Consider the following 15,901-nt stretch of genomic DNA (forward strand, 5'->3'; position numbering starts at 1 on the left):
CTTGCATAAACTTTACTGAGGTACTTGCGGTACATCCAATTAACAGCAACAGTCTTAGCAATACAGTCTTTATACAGCACGACAGTGATTGACAGATGCTGAGGACCATTGACTTATCCAAAGAATTATTAGAATTAGGATTGGTGCAGAGATCCGTCCGGATTTAGGGGTCTATTTAGGTCCGGTGATCTTGCAGAGTTAAGAGGGATTGAGATAACTCACAGTTTTGTAAAGATGGCCGTTGCCGCAAGGCTTGGGCCTAGTCACTGCTGATGACAGCTGCGCAAATCCTCCTTCATCAGCAGCCCATGAGGAAAGAGCAAGAGTAATGGCCGCCGCTCCCTTATATGGGCAGGGGAAGGGCCGTTTTGGATTGGTCCGTGTCAGCTGTCACTCACCGTTACAATGCACGGTGGGCGATCACCTGACTTCCTCCAAAGGTCCTTGAACCAGAAAATCATAGAGTTTTGGAACACATCACGTGACCCGCAGGTCCTGCGACACTACAGCAAGGTAAGCATACATTATATACATATTTACACATTGAATTTAAATAATTTTAACTATTAAAGGGGTGACAAGGGGCTAACTATTGATGAGGACCCCACCGGTACTTAGGGACTCTGACTTTGGGGACCTCACCACAAGGTAACGGATGCAATCTGATACCGGACACCACATTATCACTTAGTGCAGTGGTGGCCCATCTCCTCCATCCTGATCTCAGTGATGACAGACACGTTCTCGTTACTCCTTATCAGCATACAGAAATACATCGGTTACCCAATACGTTATATGGTAAAATAAAAAAAAGTCATGTAAAAGTGAAACTGACCCCGCAAAAAACAAGCCCCCCATATGGTTCTGTCATTTTTTTCTTGGGGACGGGCTTATTCACTTTTATTACATTTCTTGTTCCTTTTTTTCTACATCTTTTAAAGGAGAAATGCAGCGGAAAACTTTTACCTTCCCCTGCGTCCGGGCTGCAAAAACAAAAAAAACTAACTTTAGCTCACCTTCGTTCATTCACCCATTGCGCCAGTATCGGGGTCCCGTTCCTCCGGGGCTGCTAGGGTCCCTGCTTCTTATGCTTGAAAAATCACATTGCGATCAGCCTATCACTGGCCGAGGTGGGACATCGCTGTGGCCGGCGATACGCTGACTGCAGTGTGACTTTCCGAGGATAAGAAGCAGGGACCCGAGCAGCGCCAGAGGAACGGGACGCAGATACCACTGCAACGGGAGAACGTAGGAAGGTGAGATAAAGTTTTGTTTTTGCAGTTGCAGCCCGGGCACAGGGGCAGGTAAAAATTTTCTGCCGCATTTCTCCTTTAAAGGGGTTATCCAGGGGTTATTCCAAAAACGCTCCCTGTCTGTCTCCAGGTTGGGTGTGGTTTTACAACTTGGCTCCATTCACTTCAATGAATCTGAGCTGCAGAACCACACCCAACCTGGAGACAGACAGGGAACTGTTTTTGAAAGAAATTAGCTCTGTTTTTAGATTCCTGGATAACCTCTTTAAGTCTCCTCAGAGGACTATTTATTGCAGTCTATTGATTTCTAATACTGTTCAGTGCTATGCATAGGCATAGCATTGATCAGTGTAATCGGTGTTCTACTTCTATGGTGAGCTTTCTGGCAGACCACAAAAGACAAGTACCTTGAAGCAGGTGAGGGGAACTCTGGCTGCTGTCTTGACTCATCAGACCCCCGAAATTGCACCACGGGTGGCCTGATGAGTCTTTGTACGCCCCTAATACTTCAGATGCTGTAATAAGTATTGATCATGTTATGTGAAGGGTTAATAGCTGGCATCAGCGCAAACGCTGATGTCCACCATTACCAGTGGGTCCCCGTCTGCTGATAATCGTTGAACCCGTTATCATTAAAGCAAGAGACTTTGGACGTTCAACCACCCGCATGTCCCCTATATTGAAATTCTCATATTTTTTCAGAGAATCCCAATAGGTCTGCTATGCAAATTTCAGTACATTGGAATCCATGATCACCCAATAATTTCCATGGGCACAGAGCGGGCCCACTAGGGTTCACATAGCTGCTTTGTGACTCTGGTGCCCATTAAAGGGGTACTCCGGTGGAAAACATTTTTTTTTTTTTAAATCAACTGGTGCCAGAAAGTTAAACAGATTTGTAAATTACTTCTATTAAAAATATTAATCCTTTCAGTAGTTATTAGCTGCTGAATACTACAGAGGAAATTCTTTTCTTTTTGGAACACAGAGCTCTCTGCTGAATCACGAGCACAGTGCTCTCTGCTGACATCTCTGTCCATTTTAAGAACTGTCCAGAGTAGGAGAAAATCCCCATAGCAAACATATGCTGTTCTGGACAGTTCCTAAAATGGACAGAGATGTCAGCAGAGAGCACTGTGCTAGTGTTGTCAGCAGAGAGCACAGTGTTCCTAAAAGAAAAGAATTTCCTCTGTTGTATTCAGCAGCTAATAAGTACTGGAAGGATTAAGATTTTTTTCATAGACATCATTTACAAATCTGTTTAACTTTCTGGTACCAGTTGATAAAAAAAAAAAAAATGTTTCTACCGGAGTACCCCTTTAAATGCTATCATTCCATTGCCTTTGATGTACATGAGTGGTTTTCCAAGAGAGAACCATAGTTAACTAAGATTATATAAAAAAAGGTTCATCTAAAACAGCGTTTCCCAACCAGGGGGCCTCCAGCTGTTGCAAAACTAGATCTTCCAGCATGTCCAGACAGCCAATGGAAAATCCTTCAGTACATAGAAGAGGAAAAAACCCCAGTGGAGGAAACCTCTAGGGTGGTATTCCCCAACCAGTGTGCCTCCAGCTGTTGCAAAACTACAACTCCCAGCATACCCGGACAGCCGTTGGCTGTCCGGGCATGCTGGGAGTTGTAGTTTTGCAACAGCTGGAGACACCCTGGTTTGGAAACACTGATCTAAAACATAAAAGTATCAGTAAACGAGAACTTCTTTCTTGTTTCCTCCCTGTACATCTTACTAGAGCTTCCCCCGAAATCGCTCGGATCAGAAAGCTAATTTGTATTTATCGGAGAAGCAAATGTGTTAAAATTCCGGCGTCTAACCTGTATTATAGGAATAATAATATGAACTAGGTCCTAGAGGATAAACCTTCAGGGACTAATCTCTGGAAGATACGGAAAAACCCAATTCAAAAGACATGAAAAAAAAGAAAAAAAAAATGCGCTCTCTTTATAACGTCTTGATAAATCAGCGCCAGAATTAATGCAGAAGTCTCGGGAATTTGAAAAATTTTCATCGGGCCTATTAAATATTCATCGGATCCGCCATAGATCGAAATCTTTTCCCCACTGTTGCATAACGTTTCCAAAGCAACTCGGGTTTCGAGAAACCCCCCCCCCCCCTCCCCCAGATTATACAGTCACTGTTTTTTCGGAGTGCTTCTTATGCTGTTAGTCTCATTTACAGTGTCTACTTAATAAACAGTTAGTCGGAACACGGCAAATAGCTGCCGGGCCTATTTAATGGATGCTTAGCTACGGGTGTCCCCGAGGTCCAAAACACTGCCAATTAAATTGTTTAAATGCATATTAATTCTTGGTTAAAACATTAAATAAAGGGAAGAACATAGGCGCGATAGGTTTTGCAGTGGTGCGAGTGAATCTTTAGGTGACGCTGCTTATGTTTATATCAAAATTTGTGGAGAGGAAACGTTGACCAGTTGCCCATAGTGTGGTGTCGGGGTGCGATGTGAGGTGTAGGGGCAGATGGTATTAATCCCTTCATTTTCGTGACGCCAGGGCATGGTTTGCCTATGTAACTACCCGAAGGTAATCCTGTTAGTCCTAGGTTAGACAGGGTTAAATAATAGTCCAAGGCCAAGTTAAGGCTAACGGTAGCTTTACTGAAGTTGAACAGGTATAACAGTCTTTACAGGGCAGTAAGGTTCCCAGAGAGGTGACCAGTTACACGGGGGACCTCGCAGCTTGCTGGGAGTTGCAGTGACTTGACAGACTCTAGCACAGCCACGCTGACTATAACTGACTTGACTGAAGATAGTGACAGATGACTTGACTTGCTGACTTGTGGCTAGAGATGAGCGGACTTACAGTAAATCCGATTCGTCACGAACTTCTCAGCTCGGCAGTTGATGACTTTTCCTGCATAAATTAGTTCAGCTTTCCGGTGCTCCGGTGGGCTGGAAAAGATGGATACGGGCCTAGGAAAGAGTCTCCTAGGACTGTATCCACCTTTTCCAGCCCACGGGAGCACCTGAAAGCTGAACTCATTTATGCAGGAAAAGTCAGCAACCGCCGAGCCGAGAAGTTCGTGACGGATCGAATTTACTGTAAGTTCGCTCATCTCTACTTGTGGCTGTAATTTAGGCTTGAGGCCTCCAGATGTGCTGGACACTCGCTCTGAGATGTCTGGACTGGACTTGACCTAAGCAGAAAGTGAAACACAAGATAAAGATGGTAGCACCTCCCCCACTTATAAAGGGGTGCTGAGCAAGGAGCCCATAAGCTAGCTGCGGGTCACCTGGTCACCTGGTGCTCTATGGGTAACAAAACATATGACTTAAACATGTGACAACCCTTATCATGTGACTAACAATCATGTGACCATATCAAAAGCCCTTTACCCTTAGTATATAACTTATACACATTATGGGGGGACACTGCAGGTGAGCCCTGAGGACGTACAGGGACTCAACCTGACAGGACTGTAGGAGCATATCCCGTACTGGGACATCACAATAGCAACCAATCTTTCAGTTTTAAAAAGGCCTCTGAAAAATGTGTGCGAAGGAAAAGTTGACCAGTTGCCCATAGCAACATATCAGATTGATTGTCTCTTTCCTTTTTTGAAAAGGCCTCTGAAAAATGAAAGAAGCGATCTGATTGGTTGCTATAGGCAATGGTTCCATTTTTCCTCTGCACAGGTTTTAATAAATCTCCCCCATATTCAGGGAGATATTTCAAAACCTGTGTAGGGGAACAGTGGTGCAGTTGCCCATAGCAACCAATCAGATGCTATGGGCAACTGGTCAACTTCTCCTCTGCACAAGTTTTGATAAATCTCCCCCATATATAGGCGGAGATTTATTTCCCCATAGCAACCAATCAGATCGCTTCTTTCATTTTGCAGAGGCCTTTTCAAAAATCTGATTGGTTGCTATGGGTTTTGGCCCTTAAAGGGGACCTAACCTCTGCAGTGGGTAGTGAATTAACCCTTGCAATACCTTGCAGTGTCAGCTAAACTGGACAAAATACACAGAATCATACAAACAAAATTAAGACATTTTTCTGATACAAAAGGCACAAACATTCATACACCACCCAGGACTTTAACCCATTGTGGGACATTACAAACCCATGTGTGCCATTGGTGTGCGCCGCATAGCGTCCATTTTCTCCAGGGTATCCTGGGATTTTTTACACTCACCATGGAGTTGATCTTGGTCTACAGTCACATGATTCCTGGCCACTTCCTGAACTCATTGAATGCCATGTATATAGAAACCTTAGAGTCATATGTGGACCTTAAGGGACTTTTTAGTCATCAGATGGTTAATAAATGGCTATAAAAGAAAAATAAAAAAAACATTCTTTACACCTACATTTTGGCCTTCTTACCACATTTTACAGGGTAAGATGAGCTAATATATAATAAAGTTCTTTGAGAAGTGATCACATTGAAAACAAAAACATTATACTCACGATGCATATATCTGTGGTGGCGGGGTGTGAGGTGCAGGGCAGATGTTGTTACCCTAGGGGCAGATGGCATTAACCCCTTGTATTCGTGAGGCCAAGGCGTGGTTTAGCCTATAACCACCCGAAGGTATACCGCAGGATCCTGGGCTAGGCACGGGGGCAATAAAGACTCCGACGCAAATTACGGACAACGGTAGCTTTACTGAGGGTAGACAGTTGGTAAAGTCTATACAGTACAGCCAGGGCCCAAGGAGGTGACCAGTGACTCAGAGACCTTAAGAGCTTGCTGGGACTTGTAGTAGGACTAGACAATTTGGTGCAGGCCACGTTGCTCGACAATTTGACAGAGACTGACTTGACTGATGACGGACAATGCTGCAGGTTTAGATAACTTGCACTTGACTGTGGCTGCAGGACTTGACTTGAGGCCTCCAATACTCTGGACACACACACTAGGCACGACTGACCTCAGCAAAGACTTGGTGCAAAAAAAAAGATAAAGGCTAGCTCCTCCCAGGCTTTTATGGGGGAGACTGGCAAGGAGCCCATAGGTCACTCTTGGGGTCAGCTTGTCACTGGAACCTCCTGGGTAACAATCATATGGTATAACTCTTAAGGTGATAACACATTTTATACAGTACAAAATATTTACAATGGTGAAACTAATGCAGGGGGCCCTGGGGACACTGAAGGATGCTGCCTGACAGGGCAGTGAAGGTATGGGGTAACACCTCCTGTACTGGGCCACCACCAACTCCCCCTCTTAATTGAAGTCGTCCTTGATGCCCAATCCTGGAGGGCGGAGGATTGAAGTGGCCACTGGGGCCTAGTTACAGTTCCTGGGGCATTTATTCACAATGTACTTTTCAGGTCTGGATTACAAAACAAGGTAATGATGAGTCCATGTGGCATGGTGAATGTCCATTCATGCTCTTGTATTTTAGAATAGTAACATGTGGGGTGGACAAACCTTGTAACTGCATTAGCAACACACTCTTAAGACAATATTTTATACAAATTGCGGATTGGGTTGCCTGAAGCTATCTGCCCAATGCCTTGGCTGCTGGGGCCCCTCGGTATTAAAACTCTTCTCCCCAGAACTCTACACATTTTTACACTATACAACAGTGTTACCTTTACTTTTAGCAATCTTGTCACTCTACGTGCATTATCTAGACTTCAGGTGAACCCTCTGGCCAGTAGAGTACCCTGTGCACTCGTACAGAAAAAAGGTTAGATGGCTATATACTCTAGACATGGGTGGACTGGAAAATATACAAGGCTACAGTCCTAATCTAGACATTGACATTTGACTAGACTAAATTAGTAATAAGTATACTGACTCTACTGGACTATAGGTGACATAACTTTTATACATAGTACTACAGCTTAATCTCTGTAAGTCGCTGGAAGTTGTCATGGCGGTGAGGCAATGGCTACGCTTTTCCTGACTGGGTCAGAATACCTTCCATATAGATTGCCATGAATAAAACACTGTACACTTTAGCCATTTCTGTACAAATACATCATACACATTTTATTACAGCACACCAACATAAGTATTTACAAAAAATTGACCAAAAATAGGGAACCTTAAAATTATCTTTATTATAACAGGTAAAGTTAAATACTAAAAGGGCTGTAACCAACTACACCATAAGAAAAAATAGTAGAAAAAAGTGCATATATATATATATATATATATATATATATATATATATACAGGGGCGGACATACCATATGTGCAGCCTGTTCAGCTGCACAGGGGCCCAGGAGCCCAGGGGGGCCCAGCCGGAACTGAAACTGTTAGCGAGTCAGTGAGTGACAGTCACTCACTGACCGCTGGGGCCAGGCCCGTCTTTAACGTGGGGCAAAAGGGGCGGCTGCCTCGGGCCCTCTCATTCCTGGGGGCCCAAAAGCAGCTAGCCCCTTTTCCCCCACGCGGGGCCCTGGTCATGACATCCCAGGCTGGGAAACAGGCGGGCCAGGCGTCAAAATTTTAGACTGAGGGAGGGAGGGGGTCCACAACCGCCGCCGCCCGCTACCTTTTTTGGGAGGGGGCCTTTTTCTAATTCATTGCCACCGCCTCCGCCGTCAATCTTCCACAGGCAGCCACTATCCCAGGACCGCTGTGGCTGCCTGGGAAATAGTCACGCCCGCTGACGTGACGTGCGACGTCACGGCGGGCCGCGGGCATCATAGAGATGAGAGGAGCGGAACAGAGAGGAGTCCTCCGCTCCTCTCTATCAGTGATTTACAGCCCCCACATGGCCTCCAGGCTGCAGCGTCACTCACCGCCAGATGGAGCGGTATATCATCCGGATTACAAGTGAGTTGAGGGGTAGGGGTTGTTTGGCAGGGGGGTGGGGTGAGGATTGGAGGGGGGGGGGTGCAGGGTTGCGATTGTGTGTGTGTGTGGGGGGGGGGGGAGAAATTATGCATGTGATTGCAGGATAATAATGATTATTATAACCCTCCCCTCACGTGTATGTATCATCTCCCCCTGTATAGTCTAATAACCCCCTCACATATAATCTTATTAGGAGATTATACTTGTGAGGGGACTATAAATGTGAGGAGGGGATTATCAGACTATACATGTAAGGGGGAGATAATACATATATGTGAGGGGAGGATTATAATAATCCCCTCCTCACCTGTATAATCCCCTCACATATACTCTGATTATGATATTACATATGTGAGGGGATTATCAATGTGATGAGGGGATTATCAGATTATACATGTGCGGGAGATATGATAAATATATGTGAGGGGAGGATTATAATAATCCTCTAATGTGTATAATCCCCTCCTGACATGTATAATCCCCTCCTGACATGTATAATCCCCTCCTCACATGTATAATCCCCTCCTCACATGTATAATCCCCTCCTCACATGTATAATCCCACCCTCACATGTATAATCCCCTCCTCACATGTATAATCTGATTTTGCGATTATAAATGTGAGGAGGAGATTATTAGATTACACATGTGATGGAGAGATGTTACATATATGTGAGTGGAGGATTATAATAATCCTCTAATGTGTATAATCCCCTCCTGACATGTATAATCCCCTCCTCACATGTATAATCCCACCCTCACATGTATAATCCCCTCCTCACATGTATAATCCCCTCCTCACATGTATAATCCCCTCCTCACATGTATAATCCCCTCCTCACATGTATAATCCCACCCTCACATGTATAATCCCCTCCTCACATGTATAATCCCCTCCTCACATGTATAATCCCCTCCTCACATGTATAATCCCACCCTCACATGTATAATCCCCTCCTCACATGTATAATCTGATTTTGCGATTATAAATGTGAGGAGGAGATTATTAGATTACACATGTGATGGAGAGATGTTACATATATGTGAGTGGAGGATTATAATAATCCCCTTCTCACATGTGTAATCCCCTTCTCACATGTATAAGGCTTGGTTCACATTGATGAATCTCCAGAAGCGATCCCTTTGGGCGGCGCTAGGACCGTGCAGATCTTTTTGCAGATCCGCTCAGAAATGCATTGCTGTCTGAAGATTTTTCAGTGTGAACCTAGTAATTATAATAGTTATATATCCTGTATTATATTCCAGAGCTGTACTCACTATTCTGCTGGTGAGGTCACTGTGTACTTACATTACATTACTTATCCTATACTGATCCTGAGCTCCTGTATTATACTCCAGAGCTGTACTCACTATTCTGCTGGTGAGGTCACTGTGTACATACATTACATTACTTATCCTGTACTGATCCTAAGTTATATCCTGTATTATACTTCAGAGCTGTACTCACTATTCTGCTGGTGAGGTCACTGTGTACATACATTACATTACTTATCCTGTACTGATCCTAAGTTATATCCTGTATTATACTTCAGAGCTGTACTCACTATTCTGCTGGTGGTGTCACTGTGTATATACATTACATTACTTATCCTGTACTGATCCTGAGTTATATCCTGTATTATACTCCAGAGCTGTACTCACTATTCTGCTGGTGAGATCACTGTGTACATACATTACTTATCCTGTACTGATCCTGAGTTATATCCTGTATTATACTCCAGAGCTGTACTCACTATTCTGCTGGTGAGGTCACTGTGTACATACATTACATTACTTATCCTGTACTGATCCTGAGTTATATCCTGTATTATACTCCAGAGCTGTACTCACTATTCTGCTGGTGAGGTCACTGTGTACATACATTACATTGCTTATCCTGTACTGATCCTGAGTTATATCCTGTATTATACTCCAGAGCTGTACTCACTATTCTGCTGGTGAGGTCACTGTGTACATACATTACATTACTTATCCTGTACTGATCCTGAGTTATATCCTGTATTATACTCCAGAGCTGTACTCACTATTCTGCTGGTGAGGTCACTGTGTACATACATTACATTACTTATCCTGTACTGATCCTGAGTTATATCCTGTATTATACTCCAGAGCTGTACTCACTATTCTGCTGGTGAGGTCACTGTGTACATACAGTACATTACTTTTCATGTACTGATCCTGAGTTATATCCTGTATTATACTCCAGAGCTGTACTCACTATTCTGCTGGTGAGGTCACTGTGTACATACAGTACATTACTTTTCCTGTACTGATCCTGAGTTATATCCTGTATTATACTCCAGAGCTGTACTCACTATTCTGCTGGTGAGGTCACTGTGTACATACATTACATTACTTATCCTGTACTGATCCTAAGTTATATCCTGTATTATACTTCAGAGCTGTACTCACTATTCTGCTGGTGAGGTCACTGTGTACATACATTACATTACTTATCCTGTACTGATCCTAAGTTATATCCTGTATTATACTTCAGAGCTGTACTCACTATTCTGCTGGTGGTGTCACTGTGTATATACATTACATTACTTATCCTGTACTGATCCTGAGTTATATCCTGTATTATACTCCAGAGCTGTACTCACTATTCTGCTGGTGAGGTCACTGTGTACATACATTACATTACTTATCCTGTACTGATCCTGAGTTATATCCTGTATTATACTCCAGAGCTGTACTCACTATTCTGCTGGTGAGATCACTGTGTACATACATTACTTATCCTGTACTGATCCTGAGTTATATCCTGTATTATACTCCAGAGCTGTACTCACTATTCTGCTGGTGAGGTCACTGTGTACATACATTACATTACTTATCCTGTACTGATCCTGAGTTATATCCTGTATTATACTCCAGAGCTGTACTCACTATTCTGCTGGTGAGGTCACTGTGTACATACATTACATTGCTTATCCTGTACTGATCCTGAGTTATATCCTGTATTATACTCCAGAGCTGTACTCACTATTCTGCTGGTGAGGTCACTGTGTACATACATTACATTACTTATCCTGTACTGATCCTGAGTTATATCCTGTATTATACTCCAGAGCTGTACTCACTATTCTGCTGGTGAGGTCACTGTGTACATACATTACATTACTTATCCTGTACTGATCCTGAGTTATATCCTGTATTATACTCCAGAGCTGTACTCACTATTCTGCTGGTGAGGTCACTGTGTACATACAGTACATTACTTTTCATGTACTGATCCTGAGTTATATCCTGTATTATACTCCAGAGCTGTACTCACTATTCTGCTGGTGAGGTCACTGTGTACATACAGTACATTACTTTTCCTGTACTGATCCTGAGTTATATCCTGTATTATACTCCAGAGCCGCCATTCATATAACAGAACCTGAGGAGCCTCACAACAGTCAAATCTAAAAGTTTCCTTAGGAGACGAGGTGAGTGACCTGCTGCTTCCACCATAAGTAATGTAACGTGACCCTTCATTTATCGCAATAGTTAGATTTTGCACAATGGGTGCCACCCGTTGTATAAGATGTCACGTTGTATAGGGTCACTTTACATTACTTATGTACTGAGTTATATCCTGTATTATACTCCAGAGCTGTACTCACTATTCACTAGACTGTCCGGGAATGCTGGGAGTTGTAGTTTTGGACCACCTGGAGAGACACTGTTTTGAAAACACCTCCTTAGTCAGTATTTTCCAACCTGGGCTCCTCCAGCTGTTGCAAAACTACAACTCCTAGCATTCCCCCAGACAGTCTTTAGCTGTCCAGGCATGCTGGGAGTTTTAGTTCTCCATCCCCCATGCATGATAACTCCTCACCGCTATCTAAGACTACTGCATAAATGTATCTATATGTAATAAACACAAATGGTAAATTACAATATGCAGGTAGACATACACAAAAAGAGTATATTAAAGTGGCAGCTACCGCATACGATCAAAAATAGTGCACTTATTGCATGCCTGCATACAGCTTTGTTCACATAGTGCGGTTCACTTGCATCATCAGACTTGGACTATATACAGCCAAACTAGCTGACGATTGCATGAACTACAAACTATGAGCTTACTAGCCACACGCACAGCTAATGCATATTAACTGCACCACTCTGATACAAATTCATTTGGTAGGTACTAATATACACTTATTTGGACTCTATGTATCTTGCTAGCATAAAGACAGTCCCTGAACATTATTTCGCTCAAGGATAGTGGGCCCATATCTGTTCCACTAGCGTATTCAGAAACATCTCAAAACATCAAAACACTTGTGACATCAAAAAGTCTCTACGTAGCAATTCACATTAGGATGCGATACATCACAGTCTATAAGCAAAATATGTAGCGTAAGATGATTTTCAAAGTGTATCCATATTGATCACAATATGGATAGCTGACTCCATACACACAGCTCCAATATGTTAATATTCCTTTAATTGCAGTTACCTATAGCAGCCGTATTTAACAGGCGATGTTAAACTGCAGTTCAATTCCACATGCTGCATATACTGCCCAGAGCACATATATCATGGCACTTGATACTCAGCTCCATATGCAGTTTAGACTGCAAAATTACCCAGGATTAGCCAGGTGGCTGCACTATTTTGACCTGGTTGCAGATTAAAGAAGACGTGCAGCAGTTGTATGCACTCACTTTAGATAACAAAATTACTTCACTCTATATTCTGCACATCGCATTGTTTATATGGCACTTCATTGCAGTCTTTCAGAGCATATATCATAGTCTCTATTCACACCAGATGTATTCAACTCTCAGCAATGCAATCGCCATAGGTAACGAAGTAGCTGCACTCAAAGCACTGCCCATAGCGTTATTTTCTCATACATGTATGAACCTTCATTGCAGTATCGCAGGCAAATATCTCAGTCTCTATTCACACCAGGTATATTCAGCATCTATTATCAATACGTACATTCAGGACTTTGATAGTGTAATTCTCTGCCCGTAAGGCTGATAAGATGTATTCCCAAAGTGTGAAAAGTGCCTTATTTTAGTACTGACTTAACACTGCATATGCACAAGTCCACATCTGATGTCAGTATTAGAGGGTATAGAGTACTTAGCTGGTGTTTTCTGAAGCTGTGGTAGGGTTTCGCTGGGTCCGAGTTGCAACGGCCCTCCTAGTGCTTGAAGGTTGGAATGATATCCTCAGATGTCAGCCTTGTCATAACGTTTCAATAGCCAATATCATCAGGGACCTTTTAATAAGGCTCGGTCTCCTTTCTGTCATTCTTATGCATACAGCATCTTAGGTGCGGCTCTGATGGCGGCCGTTTTTGGTCAATTTTTTAAAATTAATTTGGGAGAACTAACATACATATATTTTTGCTATCAGAACATAAGTATTTACTCGTGCAAAAATTATGGGCAAAAATATATTACTCTGATGATATATTCAGATTTTCATTGTACCGCTCTACAGTTCAGGTAAGTTTTGAGTCCTCAGTAAAGGGTCGCAGCTAAAAGCCGGACAGGAACACTTATGCATGTGGTTACAAATAAACTTCTTGACAAGTTTGTCAGGCACTTCTTTTTGAATGTTGCAGGAACCTATAAACAACAACAATGCTTTCTCATGAAACACAGTTAGTCTCACAACTCAATAGTAGTAAACATCTTGCAATCTTCAAATATTGTGGCCTGGCAACTTTCCATCCCAACCTCGAAGGTCACCTTGCTTTCTAGGCTGTGACATGTACCCAGGACCACGAGGCTGTGCCCCATCCATGGGGCTGACATGAGTATCCCACGACACAAGGACAAACTGGAATCACTGATGGTCGGGCTTACTGTGACCACCATTTGTACAGCAGCAGCTTGCACCACTGGGGGGGGGGTCAAGTGTAATTGCCTGTTGGGCCGGCCAAACCTCCTCCTCAGCAGGAGTAGGCCGAGGCACTTAGGTTGGTGCCCGTTGGTTAGGCAAAACCTCCTTGACCACAGGAGTAGGCCTGGGCACATCTGTCGACAACCCTCAACACAGATACTTGGGGTCCATGAAAGGTGACTCAGGATACCATTCTTCTTGGACGACTTTCCCCTTGACACTTGGTGGCAGGAGACCAAATGGATCTGAATCCCAATCTTCAGAGGGAAAGTAGGCGAAGGGAATTTGTGTTGGATTCTTGGGCCTAGTGACAGCTGCTGCCCATTTCCCTCACAGGCTCTGTACCGGGGTATACTCTGGCTCTGTACAAGGTGATTGTTACGCCGAGCGCTCCGGGTCCCCGCTCCTCCCCGGAGCGCTCGCTACACTCCTCTCACTGCAGCGCTCCGGGCCCGGGGCGCTGCGATACCGCCTCTGGCCGGGATGCGATTCGCGATGCGGGTAGCGCCCGCTCGCGATGCGCACCCCGGCTCCCGTACCTGACTCGCTCTCCGTCAGTTCTGTCCCGGCGCGCGCGGCCCCGCTCCCTAGGGCGCGCGCGCGCCGGGTCTCTGCGATTTAAAGGGCCACTGCGCCGCTGATTGGCGCAGTGGTTCCAATTAGTGTTTACACCTGTGCACTTCCCTATATCACCTCACTTCCCCTTCACTCCCTCGCCGGATCTTGTTGCCTTAGTGCCAGTGAAAGCGTTTCCTTGTGTGTTCCTAGCCTGTGTTCCAGACCTCCTGCCGTTGCCCCTGACTACGATCCTTGCTGCCTGCCCCGACCTTCTGCTACGTCCGACCTTGCTTCTGTCTACTCCCTTGTACCGCGCCTATCTTCAGCAGCCAGAGAGGTTGAGCCGTTGCTAGGGGATACGACCTGGTCACTACCGCCGCAGCAAGACCATCCCGCTTTGCGGCGGGCTCTGGTGAAAACCAGTAGTGACTTAGAACCGATCCTCTAGCACGGTCCACGCCAATCCCTCTCTGGCACAGAGGATCCACTACCTGCCAGCCGGCATCGTGACAGTAGATCCGGCCATGGATCCCGCTGAAGTTCCTCTGCCAGTTGTCGCTGACCTCACCACGGTGGTCGCCCAGCAGTCACAACAGATTGCGCAACAAGGCCAACAGCTGTCTCAACTGACTGTTATGCTACAACAGTTACTACCACAGCTCCAGCAACCATCTCCTCCGCCAGCTCCTGTACCTCCTCCGCAGCGAGTGGCCGCTTCTGGACTACGACTATCCTTGCCGGATAAATTTGATGGGGACTCTAAGCTTTGCCGTGGCTTCCTTTCCCAATGTTCATTACACTTGGAGATGATGTCGGACCAGTTCCCCACTGAAAGGTCTAAGGTGGCTTTCGTAGTCAGCCTGCTGTCTGGAAAAGCCCTGGCTTGGGCCACACCGCTCTGGGACCGCAATGACCCCGTCACTGCCTCTGTACACTCCTTCTTCTCGGAAATTCGAAGTGTCTTTGAGGAACCTGCCCGAGCCTCTTCTGCTGAGACTGCCCTGTTGAACCTGGTCCAGGGTAATTCTTCCGTTGGCGAGTATGCCGTACGATTCCGTACTCTTGCTTCTGAATTATCCTGGAACAATGAGGCCCTCTGCGCGACCTTTAAAAAAGGCCTATCCAGCAACATTAAAGATGTTCTGGCCGCACGAGAAATGCCTGCTAATCTTCATGAACTTATTCACCTAGCCACTCGCATTGACATGCGTTTTTCCGAAAGGCGTCAGGAGCTCCGCCAAGATATGGACTCTGTTCGCACGAGGCGTTTCTTCTCCTCGGCTCCTCTCTCCTCTGGTTCCCTGCAATCTGTTCCTGTGCCTCCCGCCGTGGAGGCTATGCAGGTCGACCGGTCTCGCCTGACATCTCAAGAGAGGACACGACGCCGCATGGAGAACCTCTGCCTGTACTGTGCTAGT

General features: G+C 44.8%; 1 long non-coding RNA gene across 2 annotated transcripts in view; it reads right to left on the bottom strand.

Annotated features, from left to right (window-relative positions):
• Positions 1-15,901, bottom strand: part of LOC130275466 (uncharacterized) — a 134,979-nt gene that overhangs the window by 91,684 nt on the left and 27,394 nt on the right. The window contains exon 3 of one of the 2 annotated variants that reach the window (XR_008844790.1): positions 5,351-5,560. The exons of the other annotated variant lie outside the window; for it this stretch is intronic. This is a non-coding gene — a long non-coding RNA (uncharacterized LOC130275466). Of the gene's footprint in view, positions 1-5,350; positions 5,561-15,901 lie in introns of those variants that run through there. 2 annotated transcript variants of the gene reach the window in all.

Source organism: Hyla sarda, chromosome 6 (genome assembly GCF_029499605.1).
Source record: "Hyla sarda isolate aHylSar1 chromosome 6, aHylSar1.hap1, whole genome shotgun sequence".
NCBI classification, from domain to species: Eukaryota; Metazoa; Chordata; class Amphibia; order Anura; family Hylidae; genus Hyla; species Hyla sarda.